Below are 15,086 nucleotides of genomic sequence, written 5' to 3'. Positions count from 1 at the left end.
TTTTAGTCATTTAGCAGACGCTCTTATCCAGAGCGACTTACAGTTAGTGAATGTATACATGTTATTATTATTTTATTATTTTTTCATACTGGCCCCCCGTGGGAAACGAACCCACATCGCACCACAGACCAAAGAACAAGTAAACAATATCATCCTTGCAGCGGAGAGAAAATGTTGCAGTTTCAAAGCTAATCTCCTGCAATTCCACACATCCTGTCATGGAGCTGAAATAAAATTTTGCATTTTTAAAGCCAATTTCCTGCAATTCTATATATTTTACCATAATGAGAGAGAAAAAAATCTGTTTTTAAGCAACTTTCCTACAATTCTAAGTATTTTGACATGGCTAATGCAGTGGTCTAAGGCACTGCATCGCAGTGCTAACTGTGCCACTAGAGATCCCGGTTCGAATCCAGGCTCTGTCGCAGGCGGCCGCGACCGGGAGACCCATGGGGCGGCGCGCAATTGGCCCAGCGTCGTCCAGGGTAGGGGAGGGAATTGCCGGCAGGGATGTAGCTCAGTTGATAGAGCATGGCGTTTGCAACGCCAGGGTTGTGGGTTCGATTCCCACGGGGGGCCAGTATAAAAAAATATGTATTCACTAACTGTAAGTCGCTCTGGATAAGAGCGTCTGCTAAATGACTAAAATGTAAATGTAAATGTGTTCTTATGCTAAATTATCATAACAAAATCAACGAGGGCCTGATTGTCTAGCTTTTACCTTGTTGAATGTAAATTCTCAAAGATTATAGGGTATTTAAAAAAATATATATATATATATAGGTCCATTATCTTTTCTACATACTTTCTATTTGGTTTTAGTCATTTAGGTTTACACTAAAGGTGTTTTTCCATCCCGAAAAATATATAAAACATTTTTAAAATTGCAATGCAGAAAAAATGTAATCCCGCGACCCACCTGGACCCTTGCCGCGACCCACAGTTTGGGAACCACTGCTCTACTGTACTGTGTTTCACTGTACTGAACTGTGCTGTCCAAACTTGTGAAGCATAGACGTCTATGATTGACACACACACACACACACGTTAATGTTTTTAAATGTACAGTACCAGTCAAAAGTTTGGACACACCTACTCATTCAAGGGTTTTTCTTTATTTTTACTATGTTTGACAATGTAGAATAATAGTGAAGACATCAAAACTATGAAAAAACGCATATGGAATCATGTAGTAACCAAAAAAAGTGTTAAACAAATCAAAATGTAATATTTGAGATTCTTCAAATAGCCACCCTTTGCCTTGATGACAGCTTTGCACACTCTTGGCATTCTCTCAACCAGCTTCACCTGGAATGCTTTTCCAACAGTCTTGGAGTTCCCACATATGCTGAGCACTTGTTGGCTGCTTTTCCTTCACTCTGCCGTCCGACTCATCCCAAACCATCTCAATTGGGTTGAGATCGGGAGATTGTGGAGGCCAGGTCATCTGATGCAGCACTCCATCACTCTCCTTCTTGGTAAAATAGCCCTTACACAGCCTGGAGGTGTGTTGGGTCATTGTCCTGTTGAAAAACAAATGATAGTCCCACTAAGCCCAAACCAGATGGGATGGCGTATCGCTGCAGAATGCTGTGGTAGCCATGCTGGTTAAGTGTGTCTTGAATTCTAAATAAATCACAGACAGTGTCACCAGCAAAGCACCCCCACACCATAACACCTCCTCTTCCATACTTTACGGTGGGAACTACACCTGCAGAGATCATCCGTTCACACACACCGCATCTCACAAAGACACGGCGGTTGGAACCAAAAATCTCTGATTTGGACTCCAGACCAAAGGACACATTTCCACCGGTCTAATGTCCATTGCTCGTGTTTCTTGGCCCAAGCAGGTCTCTTCTTCTTATTGGTGTCCTTTAGTAGTGGTATCTTTGCAGCAATTTGACCATGAAGGCCTGATTCACACAGTCCCCTCTGAACAGTTGATGTTGAGATGTGTCTGTGACTTGAACTCTGTGTTTCTGACTTGAACCCCCCCCCCCCACCCACCTTGTCACAGCACAACTGATTGGCTCAAACGCATTAAGGAGGAAATAAATTCCACAAATTCACTTTTAAGAAGGCACACCTGTTAATTGAAATGCATTCCAGGTGACTACCTCATGAAGCTGGTTGAGAGAATGCCAAAAGTGTGCAAAGCTGTCATCAAGGCAAAGGGTGGCTATTTGAAGAATCTCAAATATAAAATATATTTTGATTTGTTTAACACTTATTTGGTTACTACATGATTCCATATGTGTTATGTCATAGTTTTGATGTCTTCACTATTATTCTACAATGTAAAAATAAAGAAAAACCCTTGAATGAGTAGGTGTGTCCAAACTTTTGACTGGTAGTGTATGTAAATTTCTCAAAGGCTCCCTTGAGAAATATACATTGGAGCTCAACGGGACTCCCTGCTTAAATAAAGGTAAATTAAGTGATAATGCACGAGAAGCCAGTGTTTGGAGGATATATTGGCATTCGTCTCGGGCCAGAAAATCGTGCCAATATATCCTCCAAACACCGGCTTCGAGGGCATTATCACTTTTATACAACGGGTTACCAACATATTCAAATAATTATTTACATATTTTCATTAAAAATGTTATTTTGATGAATTTATTCATACTATTTCATCCTTCCACAAGATATAGTCCCGACACAAATCTAGGGTTCCTAGAGACGCGACCCAGTCTTACTGTCTTTTTGTTCTGTATCAATGGACACGACCCAGTCGTTCAGTCTTTTTGTTCTGTATCTATGGAAGTGACCCAGTCGTTCGTTCTAAATGTTCCATTGCCATACTGGCTGGCAACGTTCTTATCCCTTGCTTGCCAGCTAGCCAACTACGGCTAACTTACGTTCACATCAAAAAGTGCAATGAGCTAATGAGGCGCGATTTCGTGCTTACTCGTCAGGACACTGTTGTTCAGTCTTTTTGTGACCCAGTCGTTCAGTCTTTTTGTTCTGAATCTATTTTGTTCTGTATCGTTAGTTCTAAGTGTTCCATTGCCATACTGGCTGGCAACGTTCTTATCTCTTGCGTGCTAGCTAGCCGACTACTAACTTAGTTACGTCAAAAAGCAGCTAAAATAATGTCTGTCTAATCATTTATTTGAGTTACACAGTTATTAATAACGACCCAATGCACTCCTCTTGCAACTGACTCTGTTAAATGCTACACGCATAACATTATTTTAAACCTATTTTTATATAACTGTGACATTTATTTGGATTCATCCATAACAATGAGCTAATGAGGCGCAATTTCGCCTGGCATAGAAAATGTGTTCACTCATCAGGACACTGTTGTTCAGGGGAGCTAGCCAACAACACAGCTACAGTAACACAATCACTTCAAACTGAAGCTGGAAAGACAGCAAATTAGCTGCGTTTCGTTGTACCTTTTTTCAATTGACATTTTTTTGTATATATCCATAAATATGATGCCAGCTGATTCATGATTTCGACTGGCTGAAAAACGCTGCCTGCCTGTCTGTCTCGTCCCGACACGTTCATTACTATGGGACAGGAGGTGATTGAATTTCAATATTTTAACAATGTTGCAAATGTCAGAGAGACAGACAGCAAGGTTTATACAAATCTCTGCTGTTGAAAACTAAATGTTAGTCTAAAAGAAATGTGAGATAATGTCTATATACTTTTTATAGTGGAGATCAAGTTTATAAAGTGCCTGGCTGGGCTGATGAGACAGTGGTTTGCCCAGTCAGATGGAACAGAGTAAATAGGCATTTTAACGTCATCGATTTAGCCGGTGGTAACTTGTGGAATAGACACCGGCTGGAATGCGGTTTTAACCAATACGCATTCAGGATTAGACCCACCTGTTGTATAAATGAAAATAAATTACATTAAACCATCCTTCATAATTGTTAGCCTTTATCCTCTAGTTTGTACTCTTGAAGCTATGTCCAGCCTCTTTCTGTACCTATTCAATGTCCAACCAAAGCAACATCCTACTGAAGAAGGCATTGCTGCAGTGTAGAAAGATCTGTCTTTGGCATTTAAACAGCAATAAAGAAAATATAAAACAGTGTGTGATCAGGTTTGGGGTTTGTGTCTCATCTCTTGACTTGAGGTACCTAGGCTCATTTCCACCCTTTTGTCGACTGGAATAGAGAGGTAAGCACAACTTCCTAATCATCAATGTTTACTGTTTGACAAAGTTATTTTTGGTGTCCATTATGTTTCATGCTCTTGAAGACAATGATCAAACTTGAAAATGTATGCACTCACTAACTGTAAGTCGCTCTGGATAAGAGCGTCTGCTAAATGACTAAAATGTAAAACGTAATAATTGGGTGAGCAACTCTCCCTTTAAATATTCTGGAAAAACATAAAAGCAGGTTATTTATTAGTCAACAGATTCGACCTGCTTGCTAACATCTGCACTACGGTTAGACAGGCTTCCTGTGTAGATTAAGGCTGCAGAGCCGGCGAGAGATATAGCTATGAAAATGTAGCCCAATCCAGGGATGAGAAATGCGTTGTACTCTGAATTGTCCCATTATCCCAACTGTTACACCGAGAGGATTGAAAGACTGCTAGTGCCGTTTTTGTCCTCATAATAGCTAGCAGTAGCCACAGCAGCCATAATGGAATGGCACGTTGCCTTGAACAACAAAGGAGCTGAATGGCTGACACTGACATTCCAAAATGGCTGCTGTAGCTTCTGCTACCTAGCATGAGGATGAAAAGGGCCGTTTTCCGGGAAACTAGCAATTGTTCAATGACTATAAAAGGTGACAAAGTAACAGGGTTGACCGTAACAGGTTGACGATTTCATCTTAAATTAGCCATACCTTCCCTTGTGAAAGGGGGAATGGAAGCTTGTTGTGTGCAATAGGGAGGGTCAACAAAAACATTTAATGTGTAAAAACATTTCTAGACTTTCTATTTATGGGTAACAGGGTTGACGTGTTATGCTCGACACGCTCAGTTTTCCACCACAAAATACCAGAAAAAGGCCAAAAATAGTAGAATAAATTCACCTGCTTTAACACTATAATTTGACTATTAGATGTTCAATGTTTCTTTTGAAAGAATAATTTAAAAAATACAAGTTCAGTTTACGTACTGTAACAGGGTTGACCTTAAACCTGAGGGACAAATGTAAATGAATCACTTATCACATGAAATAATTAATAATCTTCAGAAAATACTATGTCCAAGCAACACAATAACCATGTAAACTAACTTTACATGGTGAAAACATGGGGAAAGTCTGAAGTTACATGGGTTAAAATCTTCCTAGAAGTCGGACAAACTAAGTGGGACATTCCAAAATGGGAGTTTCTAGTGAAAACGACCCAAAACAAAAATACTAATATAGGAATTTTTAACATGGTTTAGTTAGAGCGTAGATGTACGTGATCCAACTGTTAAATTGAGTGTACATAAAAGGCACTATTTGTGGAACGACCCGTATAATGCTGTGATATACTGAGAGTTGAGCAGGTTTACAGCAATGTCGCAGTTGTAAATGAGAACTTGTTCTCAACTGGCTTACCTAATATAAAATGTTCTCTATGCCATATAGGATTTCCAGGAAATATGTGTGTGCAATCTAAGTGTCACATGATCTGTCACATGATCTCAGTATATTTGGGCTCCCGAGTGGCGCAGCGGTCTAAGGCACTGCATCTCAGTGCTTGAGGCGTCACTACAGACCCCCTGGTTCGATTCCAGGCTGTATCACAACCGGCCGTGATTGGGAGTCCCATAGGGCGGCGCACAATTGGCCCAGTGTCGTCCGGGTTTGGCCGGTGTAGGCCGTCATTGTAAATAAGAATTTGTTCTTAACTGACTTGCCTAATTAAATAAAGGTTAAAAAAATTAAATAATAATAATAATAATATACACCTGATCTGAAAGGCCCCAGAGTCTGCAACACCACTAAGCAAGGGGCACCACCAAGCAAGCGGCACCATGAAGACCAAGGAGCTCTCTAAACAGGTCAGTGACAAAGTTGTGGAGAAGGGTTGGGTTATAAAAAAATATCAGAAACTTTTAACATCCCACGGAGCACCATTAAATCCAGTATTAAAAAATTGAAAGAATATGGCACCACAACAAACCTGCCAAGAGAGGGCCGCCCACCAAAACTCACGGACCAGGTAAGGAGGGCATTAATCAGAGAGGCAACAAAGAGACCAAAGATAACCCTGAAGGAGCTGCAAAGCTCCACAGCGGAGATTGGAGTATCTGTCCATGTTACGAGTTCTGAGGATACGAAGAGCCAGGACGTAGACGCAGGAATCAACAAGGTAAAGGTTTACTTAACAATGAGAAAGAAAATTACAAGGAGCGAGGAAACGACATGACGCTAACAATTACACACAACAATGACTGAACAGTCCAGGGCTACATAGTGGTGGTGATGAGATGATGAGGTGCAGGTGCGCTGGAGGTGATTAGGGTGCATTGGGTTTCCATTCCTGTGTTGCCGAGGTGGTGCACTCAGACCGGTGGCTCAGTAGACCGGCAAATCATAGCGCCGGAGGGGAGCAACGGGAGGAGGCGTGACAGTACCCTTCCCCCCTGGACACGCGGCTCCCGCCGAAGGACGTCGACGGCCATGAGGACGACCTCGAGGACGAGGAGCGGGCCAGTCAGGACGGTGACGGTGGAAGTCCCGAAATAGGTTGGGGTCCAGAACGTCCTCAGCCGGAACCCAGCTCCTTTCCTCAGGGCCATACCCCTCCCAGTCCACCAGGTAACGGAGCCATCCCCTACGGAACCTGGAGTCCAGCAGGTCCCTCACAGCATATGCCGGACTCCCGTCAATGTCCAGGGGTGGAGGGGGCGTACCCCGGGGGACGGCATCCCCCAGAGGACCAGGAACCACCGGCCTGAGGAGAGACACATGAAAAGTAGGTGAGACACTGGGAAGGAGCTGCCGGTAAGACACCTCATTAATCCGCCAGAGGACCTTAAATGGCCCCACAAACCGGGGGCTTAGTTTCTTGCAGGGAGGTGTCGAGTGGACAGCCAGACACGATCACCATGCTGGAATACGGGAGCCTCACTGCGGTGGCGGTCAGCTTGGTCCTTCTGCTGACGAATGGCCCTCTGGAGACGGTCATGGGCGGCGTCCCAGACCTGTCCGGCCCTGCGGAACCACTCGTCGACAGCGGGCGCATCGGTCTGGCTGGGTGTCCAAGGGGCCAAGGCCGGCTGGTACTCCAGGACGTATTGGAAGGGAGTGAGCACTGTGGAGGAGTGAACAAGGGAGTTCTGGGCATATTCTGCCCAGGGAAGAAACCTCGCCCACTCACCCTTCCGGTCCTGACAGTGGTAACGAAGAAACCTCCCCAGCTCCTGGTTCATGCGCTCCACCTGCCCATTTGACTGAGGCCTATACCCGAAAGTGAGGCTGGCCGTGGCCCCGATCTTCTCCAGGAAAGCCTTCCACACTCGGGAGGTGAATTGGGGGCCACGGTCCGAGACGATGTCCTCCGGAAGTCCATAGTGCTGGAAGACCTGTTGGAACAGGACCTCAGCGACCTGGAGAGCAGAAGGAAGACCAGTTAGTGGCAAAAAACGGCATGATTTTGAGAACCGATCTATGACTACCATCACTGTGGTGAAGCCGTCAGAACGTGGGAGGTCGGTGACAAAGTCTATGGACAGGTGTGACCAAGGTCACTGAGGCACTGGTAGAGGAATTAGTTTGCCTTCCAGGACGTTCCGTGGTGTCTTCGTTTGGGCACATACGAAACAGGAGTTGACATAGCAAGAGACATCAGTAGCCAAGGTGGGCCACCAGTATTTTTGTGATAGAGAATTCAGGGTGTGCGTAATACCGGAGTTCCCTGCCATAAGGGTGGTGTGCGCCCAGATCAGCAGGTGGTCACGGACACTGGTGGGTACATACACGTGCCCCAGAGGGGGGTTGGCAGGCGCTGGGTCCTCCTGAGCCGCCAGGCGGATGTCTTCGTCCACATCCCAAACGACAGGTGCAACGATGAGAGACGGGGGCAGGATAGGTCCCCCCAGATCCTTCCTTTCTCCGGTATGGTGCATCTTGGAGAGTGCGTCAGCTTTCACATTATGGGATCATGGGCGGTAGGACAGAATGAACTGAAAGCGAGTAAGAAATTGGGCCCACCTGGCTTGACGAGAGTTCATCCGTTTCGCTGCCCGTATGTGCTCCAAATTCCGGTGGTCAATAAGAATCCGGAATTGGATGGACTGTGCCTTCCAGCCAGTGTCTCCATTCCTCCAGAGTGAGGACCACCGCCAACAGCTCCCTGTCTCCAACGCCATAGTTCCTCTCTGCGGGGGTAAGTTTTTAGAGAAAAAGGCACAGGGATACATTTTCTCTGGCTTACCTTGCCGCTGGGAGAGGACCGCACCCACGCCCTCCTCAGATGCGTCCACCTCCAGGATGAAAGGACAAGATGGATCTGGGTGTTTTAGGATGGGAGCTGTGGTGAACCTCTCCTTCAGCCTCTTGAAGGCAGCGTCAGCCTCAGGGTTCCAGGCCAGCTTCTGAGGCTCACCCTTAAGGAGAGAGGTGAGTGGGGCGGCTATTGAGTTGAAGGACCTGATGAAACGCCGGTAGAAATTGGTGAAGCCCATTAAGCTCTGTAGGCCCTTGATGGTGGTGTGGACTGGCCATGACTTGACGGCGTCCGTCTTCTCTCTTTCCATGATCACCCCCTGAGGACTGATACTGTATCCCAGGAAGGAGATGGCCTGTTGGTGGAATTCGCATTTATCCCCCTTCACCAACAGGCTGTGTTCCCGGAGGCGGAGTAGGACAGTTCTGACGTCCCTGACGTGCTCCTCGAACGTAGCCGAGTAGATCAGGATATCGTCGATGTACACCACCACCTGTCTACTCAGCATGTCTCGGAACACGTCATTGACGAAGGACTGGAACACAGAAGGTGCGTTGACGAGTCCATAGGGCATGACGCAGTATTCATAGTGGCCTGAGGTAGTGCTGAATGCCGTCTTCCACTCGTCTCCTTCCCGGATTCGGATCATGTTGTAGGCACTCCTCAGGTCCAACTTGGTAAAGTACCGGGCCCCTCGTAGCTGCTCAATGGCCGACGGAACCAGAGGGAAGGGGTACCGGTACTTTGTGGTGACTTCGTTCAACACCCTGTAGTCAATGCACGGCCTCCGTCTTTTTTGGCCACGAAGAAGAAGCTGGCGGAGGCAGGAGAGGTAGAGCGTCTGATGAACTCCTGTTTCAGGGTCTCCGCCACATACTTCTCCATGGCCTCAGTCTCCGCCATGGAAAGGGAGTAAGTGCGGGGGTGTTGTCCCTCCAGCAGGTCAATGGCACAGTCCCAGGGCCTGTGAGGAGGGAGACACATAGCCTTTGATGAAGAGAAGACATCAGAGAGATCTGCGTACTCACGTGGAATGTTGGGCTGGAGGGCGGAATCCGGACTTTCCACTGACGTGGAACAACAAACCACCGGCAGGCAGGTCTTCCGGCATGAGGTGGTCCAGGCTGTGATCCTCTTGGTGATCTAATTGATAGTGGGGTTGTGTAGTCTGAGCCAGGGCAATCCCAAGACGATCCGGTGAAGTAGTGACGTGACGATGTGGAATGACAGCTCCTTGTGGTGCTCCGGTAGTGTGGGAATAGTGATGGTGATGGGGAGAGTGACGTGCGTAATGGTGCCTGATCCAAGTGGTTTATTGTCCAGCGAGGTGACGTGTAGTGGAGAAGGCAGTGGCATGGTGGGCAACCCCCATTCAGAGACCAGCTCCCTATCTATAAGGTTCCCCGCTGATCCGGAATCTATCATTGCAGTGGAAATGGAAGAGAAGGAATAACCAGTCACCGTTATGGGAACTAAAAACTATGGTTTTGTGATAGGAGATGACGTAACACTCACGGAGCGGCGACGGGAGTTATACCGCCTAGATTGGGAGCCGCCAGGAGATCTGTGGTCTGTGGTGGTGTAGGGGGTGCTGCCCACCTCCATGGGTGAGGACTCGGAAACAGGGCGGCTTCCATAGCTCAGATGGCGTGAGCGTCGAGGCTCCGGGATGTGTTGGGAACGCCGTCTGTCTCTCAACATGTCGTCAAAATGGATGGACGTGGCGATGAGGGTATCAAGGTCCATCTCATCGTCCCGACATGCAAGTTCCCATCTTGATGTCCTCCCGTAAGCCTCTCCTGAAGGCCGTGTGCAGAGCACGCTCATTCCAGCAAGAAGACGCCGCTACCGTGCGAAAGCTCAGAGCGTATTCGGACGCGGGCCCCCTGTAGCTGGAGGAGACGCTCACCCCTGTCCTTTCCCTCCGTGGGATGATCAAACACCGCACTGAACCGAGCGAGGAAGGTGGAGTAGGGAAGCGCTGCGGCCTCACCTCCTTCCCAGATTGCCATGTCCCAATCCAGTGCCTTTCCTTTAAGTAGCGAAATCACCAGCGCTATCCTGGCTTGGTCAGATGGATATGCCCCAGGCTGACGTGCCAGACAAAGTGAAACCTGTAGCAGAAAGCCACTCCATTTAGTAGTTTTATCATCATAGCGCTCCGGTAGGGCGAGGGGTCCCTCAGAAGTTGTTGATAGCACGGGAACAGGTGGACTGGGTGCACTCGCCACTCCCTGAGGTGGAACCGGAGCGCTGGGCAGATTATGCAGAGTTTGTAGCACTTCCTGCATGGCGGCGTTCAACTGGGCAAGCTGCTGCTGGTGCTGCTCGAGGTGCTGGGAAACTCCAGGAGGATTACCTGCTGCATCCATTTTCGTGAGTGGTCTGTAATTCTGTGACGAGTACTGAGGATACGAAGAGGCAGGACACAGACGCAGGAATCAACAAGGTAAAGGTTTACTTAACAATGAGAAAGAGAATAACAAGGAGCGAATAAACAAAACGACGCTAACCATTACACACAACAATGACTGAACAGTCCAGGGCTATATAGTGGTGGTGATGAGATGATGACACGTTTGGTGTTCGCCAAAAGGCATGTGGGAGACTCCCCAAACATATGGAAGAAGGTACTCTGGTCAGATGAGACTAAAATTGAGCTTTTTGGCCAACAACGAAAACGCTATGTCTGGCGCAAACCCAACACCTCTCATCACCCTGAGAACACCAACCTGTGGGGATGTTTTTCATCGGCAGGGACTGGGAAACTGGTCAGAATTGAAGGAATGATGGATGGCGCTAAATAGAGGGAAATTCTTGAGGGGAAACCTGTTTCAGTCTTCCAGAGATTTGAGACTGGGACGGAGGTTCACCTTCCAGCAAGACAATGAACCTAAACATACTGCTAAAGCAACACTCAAGTGGTTTAAGGGGAAACATTGAAATGTCTTGGAATGACCTAGTCAAAGCCAATTGAGAATCTGTGGTATGACTTAAAGATTGCTGTACACCAGCGGAACCCATCCAACTTGAAGGAACTGGAGCAGTTTCACCTTGAAGAATGGGCAAAATTCCCAGTGGCTAGATGTGCCAAGCTTATAGAGACATACCCCAAAAGACTTGCAGCTGTAATTGCTGCAAAAGGTGGCTCTACAAAGTATTGACTTTGGGGGGGTGAATAGTTATGCCCGCTCCAGTTTTCTGTTGTTTTTGTCTTATTTCACAAGAAAAAATATTTTGCAAAAAAAATATTTTGCATCTTCAAAGTGGTAGGCATGTTGTGTAAATCAAATGATACAAACCCCCCCAAAAAATATTTTTTAATTCCAGGTTGTAAGGCAACAAAATAGGAAAAATGCCAAGGGGGGTGAATATTTTCGCAAGCCACTGATCCATCCAATCTGTTAGTAGTTGGACTTACTGCACCCGTTAGTGAGACGGTTGTTCCAGTTTAGATGGTTTAGATCTCGTTTATCAATCTTCCCTACCTTTGCAGTCATTCCAAATGCAGGTTGTGTGTGATTAAAAGTTCAAATTGTTGAATATCCTCACTCTGGCTGGAATTCAAATAGAAATAACACATCACTTGCAAGCCAGCATAATGTGACGTGCATGTCTGATGTAGTCTGCAAACCAGGAGTTTCGACCAGGGCCTGGTTTCCCAATAGCAATGGAATTTAGGTTTACGAGTGTTATAATGATGCATCTTTCCTACAACGTCCGAAGATGTAACATACACTACCGTTCCAAAGTCTGGGGTCTCTTAGTAATTTCCTTGTTTTCAAAAGAAAAGCATTTTTTGTCCATTAAAATAACATCAAATTGATCAGAAATACAGTGTACTGTAGACATTTGTTAATGTTGTAAATGGCTATTGTAGCTGGAAACGGCTGATTTTTAATGGAACATCTACATAGCCGTACAGAGGCCCATTATCAGGTGCTTGCCTACGGAGCTGTGAGGGGAACGGCACCTCCTTACCTTCAGGCTCTGATCAGACCCTACACCCAAACGATGGCACTACGTTCATCCACCTCTGGCCTGCTAGCCCCCCTACCTCTACGGAAGCACAGTTCCCGCTCAGCCCAGTCAAAGCTATTCGCTGCTCTGGCACCCCAATGGTAGAACAAGCTCCCCCACGACGCCAGGACAGCGGAGTCACTGACCACCTTCCGGAGACACTTGAAACCCTACCTCTTTAAGGAATACCTGGAATAGTATAACAGTAATCCTGTCTGTGTTCTTTTGCCCATCTTAATCTTTTATTTTTATTGGCCAGTCTGAGATATGGCTTTTTCTTTGCAACTCTGCCTAGAATGTCAGCATTCCGGAGTCGTCTCTTCACTGTTGATATTGAAATTTCTAAGTGACCCCAAAGTTTTGAACGGTAGTGTACGTTTCCCAAAACACTACACATAGGGTACGTTGAGGCATGTGTCGATAGCCTACTGACTCTCGGATCAACTTTCTCCATTCACATCTTACCTTAAAACCCCATGGAATTGATTGAAGCACCGGTGCATCAATCTAAGTTACATGATAAAAAAATCCCCATAAAAATCTGTCAGTTTAAGCTAGAGATATCAGTTTTTGCATTGGATGTGTCTCAAGCCACCGCATCCGCCAGTGTCACACTTCCACATCTGCGGTGAAAGGTGGCAAAGCTAGAGCAGTGTTTGTCAGACCATGAGACATCCCCCAAATCGGTCTTCTCACGTAAACATCTGTAGTGTCCGAACGATTTGACCTATATTATTATGGAAAGGGAGACTCGCTTCACACGATGGTGTTCTCTGTTTTGCTCTACGACCCCCACAAGTGTCAGGAGTGTCGTATGAAGTCAGTACCGTCGATGTGCCAACTTCTGTCTGCTAGCGTCTGAACTGTTAGGGCTACAAACTAATGTGACACCACTGTGGAAAGTGGAGATGTCTCTAGGACCCCCACAAGTGTCACGGGACTCGTCTGAAGGTAACCAGTACCGGTTTTAAAAACCTAATGGAAGTATGGAGGTAGTTTTGTGCCTACCCCAAAAAGGGGTAATATGTGTTAAAAATATATATTTCCTGAGTTAAAAAAAATATCTCCTAGATTTACGACAGACACTTCAAAACCTTGGGGTTCTAAAATTCCAAATCAAATAGCTAAATGATCCATAGTATGACCATCTTAAAATAATTCCAACATCTTAGACTATAAAGAAATAACATTATAATTATTCCACAATACTGATGATGGATCAGCTCCTAAAAAGATATCATCACCTATGGCTGCAAATATTGAGGCCGTTTATTCTAATGCTTACCCTATAATAATGCACTAAATCAAAATTTGGCACATCATTGCGCACGTTGTTACACATTATGAAATATATTGAGGCAAAATTACAGACCATAGCCTACAATTAGCAAAAAAGAACTCAATTGAATGAACATGAAATTGATTTCAATATTATTGAATTATACAGTATAGGCCTATGTAGCCTATACTTGTTACGTATACCCAGGGAGTCAAGAAGCAGGTGCAGAAGGTGAGTTTGTTAATGATAAATGCAGATAAACAAAACATGAGAAGCATACAGAACGTGAATAAAAACAATACTACCTAGTGACTGATGGCTACTGAGGGATAAATAAAGGGAGAGTAATCAAGGAAATAATGATGTCCAGGTGTGTGCAATGATGGTTGCCAGGGCCGGTGGTTAGTAGACCGGCGATGTCGAGCACCGCAGCAGGGGGAGCGGGAGTAGGCGTGACAGTACCAAACCCCTCCCCCCCCCCGACGCGCGGATCCAGCTGGAGGACAAAGCCGGCCAGGAGGACGGCCCCGAGGGCGAGGAGCGGGCCGGTCCGGATGGCGGAGATGGAAACCCCGGACGATGTTGGGGTCCAGGATGTCGGCCACTGGGACATAACAGCGCTCCTCAGGACCGTACCCCTCCCAGTCCATCAGGTACTGGAGCCGACCCCCACGACGTTGGGTGTCCAGGAGGGACCTAACAGCATAGGTGGGGGTCCCATCGATGTCCAGGGGAGGTGGAGGGGTGTTTCGGGGGACTGGCGTCAGCCAGGGGACCAGGAACCACCGGCCTGAAGAGGGAAACATGAAAAGAGGGTGAGATCCGGTAGTTGGTAGGGAGTTGTAGACGATAAGCTACCTCATTGACCCTTCGGAGGACCTTGAAGGGCCCCACAAACTGGGGGCTCAGCTTCCGGCAGGGCAGGCCGGAGCGGGAGGTTTGGTGGAGAGCCAGATGCAATCACCAGGATGGAACATGGGAGCCTCACTGTGGTGGCCCGCCTAATCCTTCTGACGGCGGACGGCATGCTGGAGCCTCACGTGGGCGGCGTTCCACACCTCCACACTTTCACTGCAGGGGCCTCGGTCTGGCTCATAGTCCACGGAGCCAGGGACGGCTGATATCCCAGGATGCACTGGAAGGGAGTCAGCCCTGTGGAGGAGTGACGAAGTGAGTTCTGGGCGTACTCTGCCCAGGGAAAGAACCGGGCCCACTCCCCCTGTCGGTCCTGGCATTGACTCCTAAGGAACCTCCCCAGCTCCTGGTTGATCCTCTCCACCTGCCTGTTGGACTGAGGTCAGTACCCGGATGTGAGGTTGACCATAGCCCCCAGCTTCTCCATAAAGGCTCTCCATACCCGGACGTGAATTGGGGACCACGGTCGGAAACGATGTCCTCCGGAAGGCCATTGCGCCGGA

This window comes from Coregonus clupeaformis, chromosome 26 (genome assembly GCF_020615455.1).
Source record: "Coregonus clupeaformis isolate EN_2021a chromosome 26, ASM2061545v1, whole genome shotgun sequence".
Lineage (NCBI taxonomy): Eukaryota > Metazoa > Chordata > Actinopteri > Salmoniformes > Salmonidae > Coregonus > Coregonus clupeaformis.
Note: the sequence above shows the minus strand (reverse complement) of the source record.